Source organism: Ceratosolen solmsi, unplaced genomic scaffold (assembly GCF_000503995.2).
Source record: "Ceratosolen solmsi marchali unplaced genomic scaffold, CerSol_1.0 scaffold6, whole genome shotgun sequence".
NCBI classification, from domain to species: Eukaryota; Metazoa; Arthropoda; class Insecta; order Hymenoptera; family Agaonidae; genus Ceratosolen; species Ceratosolen solmsi.
The window spans coordinates 1098028-1118511 of record NW_011948414.1 but is presented as its reverse complement, the minus strand read 5'-3'; the positions used below and the strand labels follow the sequence as shown (position 1 = coordinate 1118511).

General features: G+C 33.8%; 1 protein-coding gene across 1 annotated transcript in view; it reads left to right on the top strand.

The window, feature by feature from the left end:
* Positions 1-20484, top strand: part of FoxP (forkhead box transcription factor P) — a 375202-nt gene that overhangs the window by 180538 nt on the left and 174180 nt on the right. The gene's annotated exons all lie outside the window — the stretch shown is intronic.

The window sequence follows — 20484 nt, the reverse complement described above, 5'->3', positions numbered from 1 at the left end:
GGGGCAGTTTCATCGGGGTCGCTGGGAATTTAATGGACAGCCCATGCTAATTCCTTGGTATACTTAACTTTTGCGATCAGGGCAAAACTACCAGGTCGTTATCATAGTTGCAGGTCATGAAATAATTCTTATTTGTAAATGCATTGACTGACCATTCAATTTCACCTGCCTTAAAATGACCTATAATTGTAAAAATTATTTCGAAATTTTCGAAATATAATTACTTTAGACGTCGTCTGCGATTATAATTAAGCGATTATTATTTTCGTTCTAGTCGTCTAAGTTTTTCTTAAAAAAATTTATCCAAAAATTATGTCAATAATACTTTGCATTCAATACTGATTTCTGTGAAATAATTTATTCTAACGTCTAATATATTATCTCATTTTCTGCATTGTCCATCATATTCTTATATTCTTAAAGAAAATATTTCAATAACTAAAAGATATTGATTGTACGAATAATGCGTACACTAATTAATTTTCTAAACTACTTAATTCCCTGCAAATTTTATAAAACAAAAAATTCTAACTTTATTCATAAAAAAAAAAAAAAAAAAAAAATTTAACCCAAACTTATGATATTAATTAAATCTTATAATGAACCTAATTTGTTACTGTACCTCCCGAGTTGTAAAAACTACCTTTTAAGTTGGCAAATACTCGAATCTCTATAAATATTGAAGTTTAATCTTCCATAATGGCAAACAATAGTATCGAAAAATTTAATACAAATAGCTGTAAGTGCATCTTAAATCTTAAAAATTTCATGTAATGCTGAAATTTCGGCTATTGCAAACTTCAAATCTATCTGTCACGCCTTAACATCGACAGACTCAAAGAAGAAAATTAACGTTAATTGTCGCCAGGGCATAACGCTGAGAGGCGCCATTCTTTTTGTCACCCACGTATTCCCTCATTTTTCTCTTTAAGTGTTTCCTCCTCCCATCGCTTCCACTGATGCTTCTAAATCACTGTAACAATAAGAGGAAGAGGGACTATTGCAAACCGGCCAGAATAAGAAAAAGGATAAGAATGGCGCTTTTCCTACTCGGTTAAAGGATGAAATTTGTAATTCCGGTCTTACAATGACTATAAGAACAGTCTGGAGATGAAAGGAAACGTCATAGTCTTACGAATTTTCATTTCTCCACTACGGCATAAGAAGAATTTACTCGCATTGGTTAAGACTATTTTTCCCAGCATTTCTCTATTCTTAATTATTTTTTATGTATTTCTTTTGGTGCGCAATTACGTCGTAAGTCACTAATTTATTTTATAAATTCATAATCATTGCAAAGTGCCATAAGTATTCTGTAGTATAGTGTAATTATTTATGAATTTTTTTCTTATGAAATTAATAAAAAATAATTAACTCATCCTTGAATAAAATTTCCTTTATCCACCTCAATTGGCTTAATAAAAGATAACAATTTTTCTTTTTCTTGTATAAACAGACTATTTCACTCATTATCTAACGAGGCTGGTAAAAATTATTTAATTAACGCATCTTATTCAGATATTATAAAAGGTTCGATTAAAAATTGATTATTCAAATTAATGTCGAACATATTTCCTCTTAAATGGAAATATGATAATGAAAGAATCATGTAAATGTAAACAATCGTTAAATGAAAATCTAAGCAAACCTAAAGCCAATTGTATAATCTGAAATCATATGAAATATAATACTAGAAAATATTAAATTTAAATTACTAAATTAACATCTTATAGGTAACAAAATAAATAATGGTTATTAAAAGTATGATTTATGTAATGATAACAATTGCTTAAAAAGAATATGATTACATCTTATAGATTAATTTTTTTTTCTATTTTTTCTTCTTTTTTTTCTTTTTTTTTTTTTTTCTACAAAACAAGTGCTATACTTAACGCGAAACTTGTATATTTCTACCATAAAAGCCAGGATAAATTTAAAATATCACATCTAGTAGATAATATTGAACGTGTGTATACAAAAAAAAAAAAAAAAAAAAAAAAAAAAAAAAAAAAAAAATAGATTACAAAAAAAACTATTGATTTACTACTAACAGATTCAGCATGACTAGATTATATACTAAGCTCTTTACTAATTAAGATAAAGACTAATTTGAAAAATACATTTCATAAAGTTAAATAAAAAATAAAACGAAAAACAACATTCACGTTAAGCGTAGCTTGTGTCAGACCAGATTTCCAGTACCGCAATTTAACATTATTAACTGTTTAGTACAATAAAGGATAAAGTTAGCTTTGTTGCCCTTTCTTCGCATTATTTACTTCCGGAAGAACGCACTGCGCGCTTTCTCTCTTCCCATGTACACACAGGTTTTATTTTGATTTAATTACAAGTGGAGTCGCACCCACCGTTTACATTATACAACCGCTCGAATTTATAATTTGCTATATTGCAAGATTAGTTTCACCGCTTTCTAAAGCTCTGGCCTTCGTTTATTGTTATAATTTATGTTTTGTTTTAACGATGAAATATTCATTGTTGGTGCTGAAATTTGAATCCAAAGAAAATATCATTCAAATTTATTAAAATTTGTAAATCGATATCTTAGCACGTAACGATTTAATATGGAAGCGTCGATTCTTTCTAATTTTTGCAAAACATTTACATGTGTGCCAGGACTTGATTGATTCCGACCTGCCAGCCTACCTTCCAAAAATATTATAATACATAATTTTTTAAAATAATTTAGAAACTTTATAAATAGATTAATCATTCAATAATTAAGTGAGATTAATCATAGAGCAGCTATTAATCAACTATATTACTAATTAATTACCGTGTAACATGTTCCGTTTCAATGCCAAAAATTTCGTGTTATAGTGTCACCATTTTTTTTTTTTTTTTTTTTTTTAACATATAAACTTATTATTTATCTTACAGTTATTCGCTAAATATTATTCTTTGATTGTATAAAAAAAAAAGAAAAAAAAAATGTCTTTTTTTTGCAACTTATAAATGATCGTATTTTATAGGTATTTAAAATATTTTCTTAGATATTTATTGTTTTACATTAAAATGATTAATGTAAAATAATATTCCATAAATAATATTTTTGAATCATGACATTTCTCAAACCAGATACAAAAATAGTATAATATAATTATTAAACAACATTCAAGCAATACATTTTATTAATAACATTTGTTTTATCAACCTTAAGCACTCAATTATCAAAAAAAAAAAAAAAAAAATATTATAAGATGTTTTATACTAATAATCATTTTGTATATTGTTTTAAATAAAAATGAGATTGAAAATCAATATGCGACGTTGTTATTGACGATTAGCACGTAAAAAAAATAAGACTGAAATCGAAGTTTGACAGAGCTATCACGAACATGAGTCTTCAATTGTATCCCTCAATAATTATGATTTAAAGTGAAAGTAATGCGATATAACGACATTTGCATTACCAGATTAAGCATGCGTTTATTGAAATTGAGCGTGATTATTGCTTTTCACGCACGTTCGAATTTAATTGTTTGCAATTACATTTATATATTCAATATTAAAATACTAAGAGAAGTTTGTCAAAATCTAAAAATTAAATCATGCGAGAAATATTATCAATAATAATTATATATTAATAATATTTTTATTTTAATATGACACGTATAGTTCCCGTAAAAGCACAAACGTAGCACTTGATAATTCCTTAAATACATGTGTTTGCCTGTGCGCGCGCGCGCGCGTGTGGGGTCGTCAGTGTGCGCACGTGCGTACGATTTGTATGTGTGCGTGCGTGGGTGGGTGTGGGTGTTTGTGGGTGTGCGTGCGTGCGTGCGTGCGTGCGTGCGTGCGTGCGTGCGTGCGGTACCGTAATAATAAGCGTGCCTTATAATAATCTGAATGTTTTAAAATAATCTTCAACTTTTTAAGTTTCTACTTAAAAACTTTTAAGGGTGCTTGTACTGCCCAACTTATGTCCGCACTGAACTTTAAATCGATATAAATAAATCACTCTATTCCTTATTTTGAAAGGTCTCATAAAAAATACACTAGCATAATGTATAATTAATCTTCGAGTTAATGATTGTTTGTTGAATTTGCATAATAATATCTCTTAACCAGCGTATTATAACGTAGTAACTTTATCTCGAATGGACATTAACATCCAATTGCAAATGCGATGGGCTTTGTGACGCTGCCGCTGTTGTATTTCTACACTATAAGATAATAAGGACCCTGTGAATCTAGTAAGTCAAGGACTCTATTACTATTATACTTTTCCAAATTTAAAACTATAGCTGCAACTATTTGAAGAAGAATGAGCTTAACAAGATATATTTACATTAAAAATTGTTTTTTTTTTTTTTTTAATTTTTAGCGCATATAGACGAAATTTTTAGGCACATTGATCATTTAGATACATTTATCATAAATACTTAAAACTGTAATCTCAATTAGTCCATTAATTAATCTATTATTAGAAATTGTTTGTTTTTTTTTTTTTTTTCATCTAATGTCATTCGCATAAAAATATTATTTGGTCGTTATTACATTCAAATAGAATATCTAATTTATTATTATAATTGAAAATTACATTAATAAATACATTCAATTAACAAACACAATTCTTGCAACATTGAATCTCGCGACAAATTCAAATTATTGTGATATGCCCTATATGTTTTGCTGCTCTACCGACATATTTACGAAAAAGCCAATTATAAACACAGAATAATAGAATAGTTATTTTGTCAAAGTAAAAACGTCACGTGCGCATAGAGTGGAGAAAAGGTAGGGTAAAGTCCTCCCACCTTCTACGCACGAATCGCGCGACACATGAGAGTTTCTGCTTATTAACCGGCATTACAACATACGTGCGCGCGATCACAATGAGGGACGGAGAGAGAATGGAGAAGAAGGTAGAGGAAGAGCGCATGAGGAGGAGCTAAAAGGCAGAAGCCAACCACGCGAAACATGTATATTATCGCTCGCTGAAACGCTGATAAATGCGTGCGTGCGAGTTCGCGAATCTACTCTCTTTCCTTACTTCCAGGGCATCGGGGACACATGTATACTGGAGCATCTCCTTGAAATTTTGAAGTTTTCAATCTCGGGCTTAATTTTAAAGTTTCTTTTAGGGTCGAGCTTTTAAAAGTTGATTGTTGGTGTTGCAATGACTAAGATTAACGCAACTCTTTTCAGCCTTTTCCCATCACGTTGCGAAAATATTGTTCTCCAAAATTATCCACGGAATGTTTTTTTTTAATTTTTAAAATCGTCAAGTATATATTTGACGGGAAATTTTTAAGTACGAGAACATCATTATGAACGAAAAATGTAATGTTTTTTTTTTTTTTTTTTATTTTGCAAAGGATACACGATATTCTCTTAAATAAATACTTATTGATTTGCATAGCTGCGTTAAATACTTTTAATTAAATAATATATTAGCGAAATTATTGCTATTATGAGAATAGTAATTATCGAGGTACGTACTAATTAATTAATTGAACAACGATGAATACTTTTATTACGATTGTTATAAAAAAAAAAAATTCATTTTATTCTTACGATAATTACATGAAATAATCTACAGATTGTATTTTTATAATTCGAAATAATAATCAGCAATAATTATCAATTGAATTTATCTCGAGCGATTAAGATATTTCGCTTTTATTTCGCTTTCAACAAATATAATTTATTATGTATTAATTCGAAATATTTATTTTTAATTTAGAAGAATCTATATAATGATATTTCAGACAATATCAAAAATATTAAAAATTATAAAGCACCTAATCTTCAGTTTACTTTTAATGTTTTTTCAATTAAAGACTTTTATACTTTATAGCAGAATTAATTAAGTAGTTATATTTATTATATTTAGAGCTAGAAAATTATTCTTAGATAAGATATATCTATGTATTTAAAAAAAAAAACTTATTTACTCTTCAATAAAGAATATTTTATTGATTATTATTATTATTATTTTTTTTTTTTTTTTTTTTTTTTTTTTTTTTTTTTGTAGTTTCAAGTAATAAAACTAACGTAAGTAATGTAAGTATGAGTTTCTTAAAAGCCTAAATGTAAATAATTTAATTTGATTCAAATTAATTAAGTTCTTAAATATCTAATTATTTGGTTAAAATTTTCGTAAATATTTATACGCACTCATCATTATCTCAGTAGAAATGATGCAATTGTTTCTAATATGTAGTAAGATCGTCTATTTATATTACAGTTTGCCTAATTGCTTTAACGACAAGTAAGAAACAAATGATAAATAATCGTTTGTTAGTAATAGTAAAATAATAATTGTTTGTAGTACGAATAAACATTGTAGAAAATAACACCACAACAAAAAATGTATTTGTATAAAGTATATAAAATAAAAAATTGAATCGACATTATTTAAAGTTAAAAATAAATTTTAATGTAATGCAATTTTTGTAAAAAGTTTGCAATAAAAATTTCTAATAATTCTTTTGTACTACATTTGCTAAATAAGTAAGCATTTTTTCTCCCTTTATAAAAAGTGGCTTGACAATTATAGTGAATATTCAGCTCGGATGTACTTATAATTTTAGTGATTATCTTGTTAGTAATGATTGGCGATGACAAGGTGTTTCTTTTAATGCTAATGAAAAATTACCGACCGTACGGTTATATTTCACTCAAAAACTCCTCGCTGATTTATAACATTAAATCTCTTACTTTAATAGATGATTTATGCTTAATAACAAAACCATCTTATAATTTATTATCATCAAATTACTTTAATAATCATTGAGATTACTTATGCAGGTTAATTACCATACGCAACTGGAATTCACTCCAGAAACTTATTATTATTACAAGTCTCTACAGTTGCATAATAATATAGACTCCATTATTCATCTGTAATCGAAATATTTGTTATTTATATTTCACATTGGAATATATTTCACAAGTTCATTTATTTATACGAAATTTCAATTAAAAATATAACAAGTTTATTCAAGCAATTTTGTAATTTTTAATAATATTTTCATAAATCGTCATTAATAAAATAATATATAACTTATAATATAGGGCTTATTTGAATACAAACTACTTGGAAGTAATTAAAAATAATAAAAATATGTAATCTTCCTACTATAAATTGAAGGTTAATAACGTGCAAATGTTGGACGATAACAAAATCAATCCTTTTTAAAGAAATATCCCACTGAATAAGAATTGCACGCGCAGTGAGTCATATAGAATATCTCGATCGTCACTTGAATAGAAAATGATAAACCATATCGACTTCACTAGGGAATTCGAAGGAACCGAATGAAGCTGTGCATTGGGTCCGTCGTTGGGTTACGAGAGATGTTCCTGATTACGGAACTTTTCGTCCTCGCGCGTAATGCCATTAACAGTTCGCCGAGTCTTAGATGAAGTGACGGAGAGCGAGACTCGACTGTCAATTGCTGCGCAGAGCGACGACCAAACGTATACCAGATTCCGATCGATATCGCAATCTAGCACTGCAAATATATCATAGTGAACGATCTAAACATAGTAAAAAATCATTATGACAAATCATCAACCTACATTGGACATATTTTAATATGGACATATTTTTGTTTCTATGTCTGTTATTACTAATTTTTATTTTCATTACATTCAATCAAGTGATTAAGCTTATTAGGTACTAAGAAGTTATAAGAGATTTATAATATTTTTTATTAGAATATCTATTGTATTAGTTAATGAGTGAATAAGTTATTTAGACTATTTGCAAGACCACGATAATGGCTAATTGAATAGCCTACTCATAAACGAAATTATAAGAATCCATAATATAGTGAAAAATTAGAACATAATTTATAGCAAAAGGAGCGATAACGAATGAATTATAAATTCCATACTTTAGCTAAAATTTAAAAAGAAAATCTTTGAGTTTCGAGCTTGATTACTGATTTGTAGGTGGACAATTTTTTTTAATTTTACGTTCGTTATTGATAATCTCGAGAACCACGCTCTTAGTGACAGATATTGGTCTTTCGCTTCCCCTCTCTCCTTCTCACTCACTCGCTCACTCACTCATTCGCTCTCTCCCTCCCCCTTTTCACCGCTTCTTAACAAGGGACTTTACATATCTCGTCTTTATTATTTTGTAATTGCAATTCAGTGTCTAATATATGCAGCAGCCCGACACGATTAAATTTGACAGAGTTTGGACTTTAATACCTTCTCAGAAGGTATTTGATTAAATTATAAATAAAGAACTTTAAACGAAAGATAACCGAGTGATATCTTTCATTATAACATGATTATTTAAACCTTAAACCGTAGAAATTATTTATACTGAATGACAATCAATCATATTACATTTGAAAATGTAGAGTAAATAAGCTACTCTAATTCAGTGATATCTAGAAAAATACTATATGACAGTATTGTTTTAGAAAAAAGTTCTATACTAATTTAATTTAAGGAACCAGCATCTTACATTTTTACAAGAATATTATCTTATTAGTAAGTATATTTTATTAAAATATCTTTGAAATTTAAATATTATAATTCTTTTTTTTTCTTTTTTTCTTTTTTTTCTTTTTTACCAATCTACGACTTTTCAAATAATAATGTATATTTCATTGGACGTAGTGCAAGATTAAATGTACTTGAGCACGTATTGCTTATGTTATCTTTCGACTTTATAGTTCAATAATCAAATAACATTTATTTGGTTCAATGTTTAAATACTTTCAGTAATGACACAATGAAACTAAATGTAGTCTTATGTCATTGCTGAATAAACAGGTAATTTAATTTTTACAAAATAATGAATTATGAAAATTTATATTCCCTACTAATAATGAAAGTGCCAATAAAAAATACATCGTTTATTACCTTAATCGTTTAATTTATTAATAAACGTTTCTTAAGGCACGCTTTACAACTTTTAGTCATCTATACAACAAACCAAACTAGCTGCACACATTTAACGCTTTAGTAGCCACATGTCGAGCTATATTATCGAGGTGATGAAAAAAGTACGATACGAAGGTAGTAACAATAGTTTAGCAATCATTGACGTAAAAATCCTCCGAAGCGTGCGCCCTCTTGAGGAGAAATTTCTGAAACAGGAATAGAAACTCCATAACCGAGGCACTTGGTATGCAAGGAGACCACCCATTCATCTCGCGATCTCCGGCGGCTCTCGGATATAAATTAGCTTTTGTTTAGCATTCATTGCTAGGTAGCAGCCTTGGCAAAGGAAGGAAGGAGCAATACGCTGCAATTAACGTGGCCCGAAGCCAATTAAACATTAGCGATTTGCCCGAGCCAAAGGAATAGCCGCCGCTCTGGGGAGGCCGAGGGACGAAAATCGTCTGCAGAACGCAGTGGTGGAGCTGAAATTTTCGAGGTGCGAGTTCGAAAGTACAATCTTCCCTCCTCCTTTAGTCCATCGCCTTCGCCGATCGATTGAGCGCCAAGAAGAATAGGCAAAAGTTTTATCGTCTTCCTCCTTCTTTTGTAGTTTGCGAATAATTTCTCCAAGTTTGTTATAAACATTTGTCTTCTTCTTGGCTCTAAAATTTTCTGATTTCTGTGTAATTATGAAAAGTTATATATATATGTGTGTGTGTGTGTGTGTGTGTGTACAGCTACTGCAAAGAGGTATAACAGTGAATGTCAATAAATAATATAATAAATCTACTAAAATACTATAATTAATACTAGTAACATATGAAATGATAAACAGGAAGAATACAAATTTAAAACATATCCTCGGTTATATCATTGAAATAGTCTTGCTTTTAATTGAAACACGTCTGGATTCGATTGATTGTAAATACTTTCGAAATAAGAACCTAAAATCTGAAAATCCTACTTATAGAAATGATAATTACACGAGTCTCTAGGAAATAGTATGTTTTAACGTTTTGAATGGTCAAAATTAGATTTATCTCGATGACAAAAGTAGGTCTCACGCGCGTATATCAAGTGCCAGCTGTGGACTACCCGACTAGCAAAGATTTTCCCTTTAGAGGCAGGGGTGGCCTCCCTTAAAGCGCCCAAGTACGTTCGACCGCGATACGCTCGACTAGCAATCACACGTCCCCTCGAAATACTGGGCCATTCTCACTTGGCCTTCAACTTTCAACTCACTACACGCTTTTTCATGCATACTTGTACCACACTGTACCATGCAACACTGATATCTTATCTAGAAAGATATATCCAAGCTCTTTTTAAAATTATTGGCCTCTTAGGGGCATTTGTAACGTAAGACAAATTTTATGGAAAGTGTTTTAATGTGCTGTCTTTGCCTTTCGATAATCATTTTAATCGGAAGGGTTAGGGTTTAGGGTATAAAGGAGTTTATTTATATAACTTAGCAAATGTCGTTGTGTCAAGACCAATAATATTTTGCATATAGGAAATAATAACAGAATAATTTGGTATTAAACTATATACTCGATTATTTAATAAAATTATTCATTTCTTAACAAGATTCTTTGGATAATATCGTATATATATATATAGATATAGATATATACATTGCCATAATGAAAATGAAAAGTTCGATAATTGACGGCTCTTTTAGAAAAAACTAAATCGAAAATATGTCAGTGTCGAAAATGTTTTAAATTGCGCGTTATCGATGTTCACTTCGCTTCAATTAAGATATATTTTAAATCCTCTATTAATACATTGTCAATATTATTTTCAAGTTAAATTGCAATCTTTTAGAGAGAAAATAGCAGTTAAGTCGCTAATATTGCAATCACTATTGTACGCAATCTTTCCTTGCCTCGGGAATACCCTTATAAGCGCTTACAAAATTTTATTCTTACGAAACAACGGTAATAATTAATCAATCTACGTGAAATTCATTCGGAAAACGGAAAACTACATTTTCATAGTTCAACGACTCATTTCGAGTAGAATCCGTCAAGCGGTTGGCTTGTATTATACATCTTAAGCGCTTCTATCGAGCGCACAAATACAAAAATAAATAATCTCGTAACAAACAACAACATCTCTCTCTCTCTCTCTCTCTCTCTCTGTCTTTCTCGAACTGCAATCAACGGCTGGATGTATTTCATTGCCGTATCAGGAGCAATAGCAATTGCAATATCAGCAGCAGCTGCTCTTGCCGCATCGTCTATCCAGCATTGAACTTTCCCTGATGTATACACAAGCACACAACACAACACGGTAAAGCACAACAAGTGGGAGAGGCTTTGCCACCACCCCGTCAGACGTGCAGCTCTCGACCCCCATTCGGCGCGCCTACGACCACGTGCTGCGCGCCCCCGCCGACGACCCTTGCGACTGTCTCTCTCTAAACAAGCCTGTGTATATAAAAGCAGACCATGCCACCACCGCCACGCACCTTCCTGTTGCTTCGTGGCTGTACACGTGGAGCCGAAGCCGTCACCGAAGCGACCCCCGTCATACGCTCGCCTGATTATTGACAATTGAATTGTCGAGCGCCCAAATTCACGCCAACTGCAAATTTTTTTTTTTTTATTAGTCGACATTGTCTATTTTGCTTGGATTTTGCCTGGATTTTGCCTGAATTTTGCCTGAATTTTGCCTGTAGTCGTCCCAATTGTCTTGACGTTCTGTTATTTTGCCCGATCGTTACTACGGAGCTTTTTGTAGGATATCATGCCATATAACAGCCGTATAACATTTTGGATTGAACCTAGTATTTGCGGTGTCAGAGGCTCTTTCGCTTGATGCATCGACCTGTTAGGACTTTCATTTTCATTTGAAAATCATCGTGCCCATCTAAAACAAACGTTATATGTTTTAAAAGCTGAAAGAAATTGGAAGAAATCGAAGAAATTGGAATTTAAGGCCATACCGAATCTCAGATAATTTATTGGCAGCGGCCTTATAAATTAATATTCATGTTATTATATACAATATATATTATTAATACAGTATTAATACAGTAAATCTTATTGTGTAACTGTGATTACAAACGCAATAAATATAATATTTTCAAAAGACACTACAAGATATATCGATATTTTGTTTACGTAGACATGAATTAGGAAAAATGAGTTTAAAAAATGAATTTAAAAATGCTAAAATAAATATACGAACAATAGCGCAGTAATTTTGATTGGTTTTTTTCTCTTTTTTTTTATACATTTTACAGCAATTTTTACATTGACTTCATAAAAACCTAAACTTCACCCGCCTCATTTTTCCATCAATAATAGCATCTCATTTTCTAAGTAATCCTTTGTAAATTTCATTATATGGCCTAACATTTGAAGATGCCATGCCATTTCAAAATATTTAATCAAATGATGTGTTGAAAAAAAAATTGCAAAGCAAATTTACGATATGATCAAGGTTTAAATATGAACAGAATTGCTATCATGTACTCGTAAAACTGAGCAGAACTTTACAAATTTTCACTTATATGCTGAGAAAGTTTTACTACGAAAATTGTTGAAATTCTTGAAATTCTCAGGAATATTACCGTCATTTTATTCGAGAATTTATAACAAATTTGTCCTTAAAGTCTAAGTGAACTCATCACAATTTTGAAATAAATAGTTTCTTATTAAAATACTTCCTTCTCCAAGAATTAAGCTCAAAACTGCTATATCTCATTCTACAAAGCGAAAATACACGAAAAATGTCATTTAAAAAAAGTCAATAACCTCCAAGAAGCAAACAGTCTCGGCACTCATCCAACACAAATTCAAGACAAACGTTAAATCCAACTTATTTACACGGGTGAACTAAGAGAGAACATTCTCGGCCAAGTTACATATGAATTCAAAAGCCCCCCCCCCCCCCCCCCCCCCCCCGCGCGCCCGCGCTCCCCCGCTCTCTCTCTCTCTCTCTCTCTCTCTCTCTCTCTCTCTCTCTCTCTCGCCACTCCTCTCCCGCTAGATTTCTTATACACAGCGACTCTTGCTAAGGTGAGTACACGTGTGCATCTAAGCCTGAATATCTAATCCTGCCGTCTTGACTTCGGCTACGTGCGCGCAACCTTGTAAATAGATGTTTGAAACGTGGCCATTTAATATCTACAAACATCCTATTCTGCTGTGTGCCGAACACTCAAATAGGATAATGTCGGCATCTTATCAGCATTATATGCACGATAATTAGTGTTTTGCTGAATTCAATCTCACCCCCTTGACTGTTGATCTCTCCCCACCCCCTCCCATATCCCGCTGTACCTCCCTCTCTCTCTCTCTCTCTCTCTCTCTCTCTCTCTCTCTCTGATTCACCCACAGTTTCACTTATGAGAATGGATCAACACAATTTACTCTTTCTCAGCACAGGAACCAACTTTGAATAAGTATGTTTCCCTCGTTAGTTTGGAAACGACGTGACATGTAATGCATGAGATTTCGAGTTCCCATGCCTTATTCTGCTGAAATTGCAGAATTTTACGTGCGTTGTTCAAGTTAATGCTTGTGCTTGTATCAGAGTTTATAAAATCTTAATGGCTACGTTCATCAAATATATATTAATTTTAAATATTAAATAAATAAAGATAATTGCTCGTTAGTAAAATTAATTTAATTTCTAATATATAATATTCTATCCAAATACTTTATACGTTGTATGTATATATATATATATATATATATATATATATATATATATATATATATATATATTTGTGTCTGGCTGTGTATGTGTATGTGTGTACATATATTGTACACAAAATCAACATCACTGATATTATAAAAAAAAAACTGATTAAAAGAATTTAACTCGTGTCGGTCGGATTATGAAAATTTGATTTTTCCCAGTTACCATGTAAATATCTTTTTAAATAGCTAAATATTGTAAATACTATATTTATATATAACTTAGATTTCACCTTTATCATAATTTTCATTTTATTCGATTGTATTAAATTCAAAATATTTAATAATTCCTATGCAGTTTTTCTATTTATAACTTATTTTCTCAGTTGATGCATATAACGTTTTTTTCATCAATTTCGTCATTTTATCACCAAAGCAATAAAAGCATATTCGATATTGCATCATTACGAATAATTTAAGAAGCAATTCCAATGTGACGAGAAAAACTGAATGAAACGGAGATAGATATACTTTATTTAAATTTATGTAAATAAAATCGTTTCTTTGCTTATTATTATTATTATTATTATTATTATTATTATTATTATTATTATTATTATTATTATTATTATTATTATTATTATTATTATTATTATTATACATTACAAAATATATCAATTATTGAACAATAAATCATTACGCAAACACCGGCAATTATAATTTCACTTTAATATGGCAAAAAGATTAATATTATGCATGGTCCCTCGTAGGAGCAGAAAACCCTAGATTTATTATGCTCTTGTAAATTAAAGACATTTTCAGTTTAATCTTTCCTGAATTCAGTGGCAAATTCGTTAATTTGCTTTTATGTATCCATGCATCATGTCGAAATGTAGATGGATCATATTATACAAGACGATTCCTAGTATTTTCTTTTCTCGGAGTCAAGACTTCATATTCCAGCCTGACGTCGTTGTGAAATAATATCCACGGAAGACGTTTCCATGCTTTGCAGCGGCTTATACGCGTGTAGACATAGTCATACAATACCTGTACGCGAAAACAAAGTCGTTGGAGAAAGGAACGCATTTCACCGAACAGTTATATAGTTAGAGCAATAGAGATAGACAGATAAATAGAGAGAGAGAGAGAGAGAGAGAGAGAGAGGGAGAAGATTCTGGGGCACTTATAAAAGCACAGGTCACTAAAAATCCTTGACGAGAGCAGTAAATTCCCTTTCACGATGTAGGATCCTCTCTGCGTATGGACAAATTTCCTTCTCCTCTTTCAAAGAAGAATGTCGGAAGAACCTATCTTTTTCATTTCTCAATAGAAGGGAGCTACATTCTGTAACATCTGGAAGAAGAGGAAAAGAGATGGAGTAGAAAGACAAAAGAAATATAAAGGAGAGAAATATGGATAAATAGGCAAAAGGATAAAGTCAGATCGATGGAACGAGAGAGGGAGAGAGAGTGATAGGTGGGGGTGTGGGAGGTAGAGGGGAGTGAGAACGAGTAGCGCAGTAAAGGTATAGAAATGAGGGAAGGAGGAGAAGGTATAAGAGCCGAAAGCACTAGCACATTCTCATCTCGTCCTCATGCAACCACATGAATAAACGGAGGAAGAAGAGTAGAGGAAGGAGAGCAGAGATGCTGGTCACGTGAGTATAAAGGACACATCGTACAGTAGTATAAAGTGGGCGGACGATGGTCCTGGAATGCTTTCCTCCACAGCATCGGCAGCAAGGAGAGGGAGAAACGCTCAACTTCTCCTCTTGCGCGCGCGCATTTCCTAACTTTGGCTTGCATCTCTCCATGCAACTATCCTCTCCCACTCTCGCGATTCCTCCCTCTTCGTTGCCTTTCCATCGCCACCTCTTCCTCCACAGTTCTTCCCACTACCGTGATTATATACACACACATATGCCGGTGCACGTAGTCACAGATACACGAAAAAACGCGTGCATACACCTTCGCGCGCGTACGTACATGCGTGGGTGTACGTGGTCCTGCATTAAGTGTACACTTGTATTGGTGATACGGGAGCGTCTATTTCTACTTTGCCGTCCTTTTCTACAGCTTCTAGAGCGCTTTTAGTGCTGCGCATTACCGACACTCCGAGAATTCAAGAGACTTTACGTGTTTTATTTTTCTTTAGTCGTTTTTTACCTGTGTCGGTCTGGGGGATAGAACGATGCGATTTTTCTCTTTTCGAGTTTGGAAAATATCGTGGCCTTTCGTTGTTTGGCAAGTGCGCGGAGAATGTATAACGCTCGAAGCGCCAGCACCATTGGGATTATGAGTTTAGAATTGCAAAATACTTTTTACGTGACCCAAGTATAAATGATATTTTTTATAAAACTGTTTTATATCTGATTTCTAATGGGGAATTTAAAATGTTGAGGAGCTTACGAATTTCCACAGGTACAAATGATAAATAAATTAGACATCTTCTTCTTTATCCTTACTTTGATTATATGCTTTTGGTTTGAAGAGTCGAAGCGTTTTTTCGAATAAGATATTATTATTAAATGTACAAAAGTGCAGTGTCGATTATAAATTCTAATGGCTTAATAAATTTAATGCCCTTTCATTCCCTTAACGAATACATAAACATTCGACTAAATTAATTCAGCATTTAATATTTCATTTATATATATTTATATTTATATAATATAAAATGGGCAATAATATACAAAAATTTATACGGATATTTGTAATGTGATTTCGGACATAATTATTGTACTTAGAAATTAAAAATCGGAATAAAAAAGAAATAACCTTGCAATTAATATAATGAGGTGTTCGAAATAGTTGCGAAAATATGCTTTAACCATCGCTGAATTTTGAGGTCTAATGCAATTATTTAGCCAATAATCTTTAGATCTTCTTTTCAAGCGCGAAACCCGAGAAATAATATAAAGTTATGGTAGAACAGCTTTCAAAGATAATGCAATTCTTTGTTAAACATTGTATCAACATTTCTGACACAACATACCTGTCACAACATCTCAACCATCATTATACTTGGAACGAATGTGCCAAGTTTGCACATACAACTATCCTCATAGTCCATTTCCCACCTTTTGTAAAAACAACCGCGAGTACCAGCAGCAGCGGCAGCGGCGGCAGTGACATTTTAACTAATGTATCAACAGTCACGTTTACCGCCTCTCGTAACGGCATAAAAAGTTCCCTTGGCGAGGCGCATCGACTGCAGCATCGCTTTTCCAGAAGACGCCGAGTAAAGAAGAAAGCATCGCGAGCAAGAGAGAAAGCCCTCGCGATCTCCGCTGCACGTCAAGGTGAACAGAGAGAGAGAGAAAGAGAGAGAGAGAGAGAGTGGGAGAGAGTGAGTGTGCGATGGAGAGGAGAGAGGGAGGCAGCGAAGAGGAGAGGAGAGGAGATAGATAGAGAGAGAGAGAGAGAGAGAGAGAGAGAGAGCGCGGTTGAGAAAGCGTAGGCGGACCTGAATCCTCGACTCCGACTGGCGCTGTGGTAGGCGTGTCTTCGTGGCAGGTGCGAAGGTGCGCGCCCCCCGCGAATGCCACGACGCGGTGCAGCCCCGCCTTTTCACGACGTTGGTTGCTGCTGCTGCTGCTGCTGCTGCTGCTACTGCTGCTGCTGCTGCCACCGTTACACACAGGAAGACGTCGTCCACATGGACAGGCGGGTTCACCCGGAGTTCAGGCCGGTGCAGTAGAAACGGCTTGCTCCCGGGTCTCCTCTTATCCCGAGGTTATATACCAATACAGCTGCGTGTCGTCGTACATGGACTTGTATATAATACAGAGTAGGCGGGAGAGAGATCGAGACAAGTTAACGGGGCTCGTTTCTCCTCTGAAAGCTGGGTGCTACCATTTCACCTCTACTATACCCCCTTCGGGAGGTAATGTCAATGTCCTCTCTCTTTTTCATGGATTCAAGACCGCCACTACCGCCGGCAACTCTAGCCCTCGCCCTCATCTCCTTGCTCCCCGCTCGCCCTCTTTCGCATTCACTCACTCACTCTCTCTCTCTCACTCACACTCTACATATCTCTATCTTCCTTTCTCTATTTCGCCCTCTGTATCTCGCGAGAAGTTATACTACTGCTGCAGCCAAGATAAAGCACCTCTCCGGTTGGTTGGTCGCTTGCTCGGGGTTGTCTGAGTGCGGCTTGGTTGGCTGGCAGAATGTAGCCTCTACCTCCACCTCCTCTCTGCATTTTCCATCGGTGCACTACTCTCTTCGTTCTGGCATTTGACGCGCATGGAATGCAGAATGACGACGGAACCGACGAAGGTACCAACCTTCTAGATTTCTGTGAATGCACATAAGTGTACGATCCCCCCCCCTGCCCTCCGCCGCACTACACTCGTTCACTCAAGTATCTAAATAAATAAATAATTAAATATATATATATATAAATAAATAAGTAAATAAATATATATAGACATATATATTATCCAAAGGTGGAAATAGCAGGATGAACTTCGTTGTAACTTGTACAGTCATAATTAAAAGAATTAGCCAATACTCTGGTTCCGTTCCTCTAAGAATCAGAACTATCAGGATAAAAATAAAAAGAGAAAATGACAGGTCGAGAAAAGTAATATAGTTACACCAGTCAATATATTCTTTAGATGTTCATTATTCTTTTAAAAGAATACAAAATTATTAAATTTATTTAATTATCAGAGAGTAATGTAAGATTAGTCCCAGACTTTTGAAATTCAATTCAAGTGCAGTTCAATCGGTTATTTATTGGTGCAAGACTGATTGTGAAAATTCTTAAACTGAAAGTAAGGTTATCTGTTCCATTTCATTTTCTTAACGATAAATTTAATATTATTAAGAAAAGAATTCATTTATTAATTAAAAAATTTTTTCCCACTTAAATAATACATCCAAATGTATAATTATATTAGCATTAATGTATTTTAATTCACATTTAGATATATAAACAATATTAATATATATATATGAATTTGTATAATGATCGTAAGATCTTGAGATTCCGTATCTCGATAGTTATTGATTGAATAAATATGAATTCAAGCGGGTCTAGGTTTAAGCACAAGTTTCGTTCGCCAAATGAGCGCACCTTGCATATTCGAGGACAAACGTATTCCACTCTCGCGTCTGTTGGACTATAAACTCTTCTTCGCCACTGGCAGCTATTACTTTTCCAAGCCGTGCCGTCCTAAGCTATTACGACATCTGCGAAAGGAGGAGGAAAGCAGCGCCCGCGTGCAAGGGAGAGAGCAGGAGAGGGAAATAAAGAGAGAAACAGAGTGTGCGTGCGTGTGTGCGCGCGCGCGCGCGTGTGTGTGTGTGTGTTTGCGCGCGAGAGGGGCAGCGGGACTGAGACCACTGTCGGGGGTGTTAGGTGAGGTGATGTATTGAGATCCCATTGTATCCGGGGAATCCCCCAAGATTGCCAAACGACGGCACCCCGCACTCGTATAATACGTTGCCGCTATAAGCTAGACCGAGCCTGGGCTGTGCCGCCACCCCCCCCCCTTCCCGCCTATTCCGCGCCCCATCCCAACTCCGACGGCCCATCGTCTTTTGTTTTCTTCCGCGCCGACTTTCTTTTTCTATTTGCTGCTGCTCTTTTATAATTTATTCCGATATTGCTGCGCCCATGGCATTGTGCGTGACACGGAAATACTTGCTTTTTCATTTAGGTGATTCTTGATGTTTGATAGATTAGTGTGATGTTTTGATAATAATATGATAGAGATAAAGGTAGAGAAGCTTAAATTGATTTGAAATGGATGCACATTTGCTAATTACTTTGTTATTCATAATGTATTTTATTTGTTGGGGATAAATTTTATTATTTATCATTGCATGCCACTTATCATATATTTGTATATAATAAAGTATACGATGCAACATGAAGAAATTTGTCAAAGATGCTAATGATTGGGTATTTAGTGCCAAGACTAGTGATATCCTGATTGATGCTGCAATTGGAAAGAAAATTCAAAGATAAGATTATATGGTGATAGAGCGAGGATAATTAGGGATACCATATACATTAATTAGGTCAAAGTTTCATAAAGCGGGCCATTTAATTTTGTACATTACTCGTTCGATGACTGTGCACTGTACACGAAATTCTAAACGGGGTTTGGTCAAACCGCGGCAATATAATCACATATTCCTTGTTTAAGCATAATGTATATAAAAAGTATACAATTTAAATAAATCAGTCGGACTATGTAGCTATGAAAATTTTTAATAAAGTTCCCGATACAAGCGCACGCGTCGCCGTCTCGGAGCAATAGAAAAAAGAATAAGAAAAGCAGTCGAAAGAGCAAGAAAAAATTTTCACACCAGATAACTCAGTGTCCTTCTTTTACTTTATTATCTTTTTATCTTCCACCATATAGTTCTCTTTTTTCCCTTCCCTCGTGTCTTTTACACATTTCTGACCCCTCTACGCTTCATCGCCGAGATATATACACGGCGTTTTTTGCAAGCGTATGCAAATCCCGTCGCATGCGTGGCAAATATTCTCGCCGGGGAAAGTCGTGGCAAGAGATGAGTAAGGAAGAGACGAGGGGTGATGTATATATATATATATATATATATATATATATATGCATACACATATATCGAGTTCGGGTGTCGATGGCGTCCGAAGGAGAGATAGAGAGATAGAGATAGATAGAGATAGAGAGAGATAGAGAGAGAGAGAGAGAGAGAGAGAGAGAGAGAGAGAGGAGAAAAGAAGAGTCCGGCAAAAAACGGTATCGGCTTCTTCTAGCCACTGACTTTTATACGACGACTGGTGATGCTGGCCGTTCGAATAACAGCCAATAACGGATTCTACCTCTGTGTAACATGTCGCAAGCATACTCGTTTGAGTAACAAAATTTTTAATATTCCCTTACCTTTTGTTTACCTTTTACGCCAAATACGTACCTTTGAATTTTTGATATTTTATTGGCATTTGGAATGACGAGGGA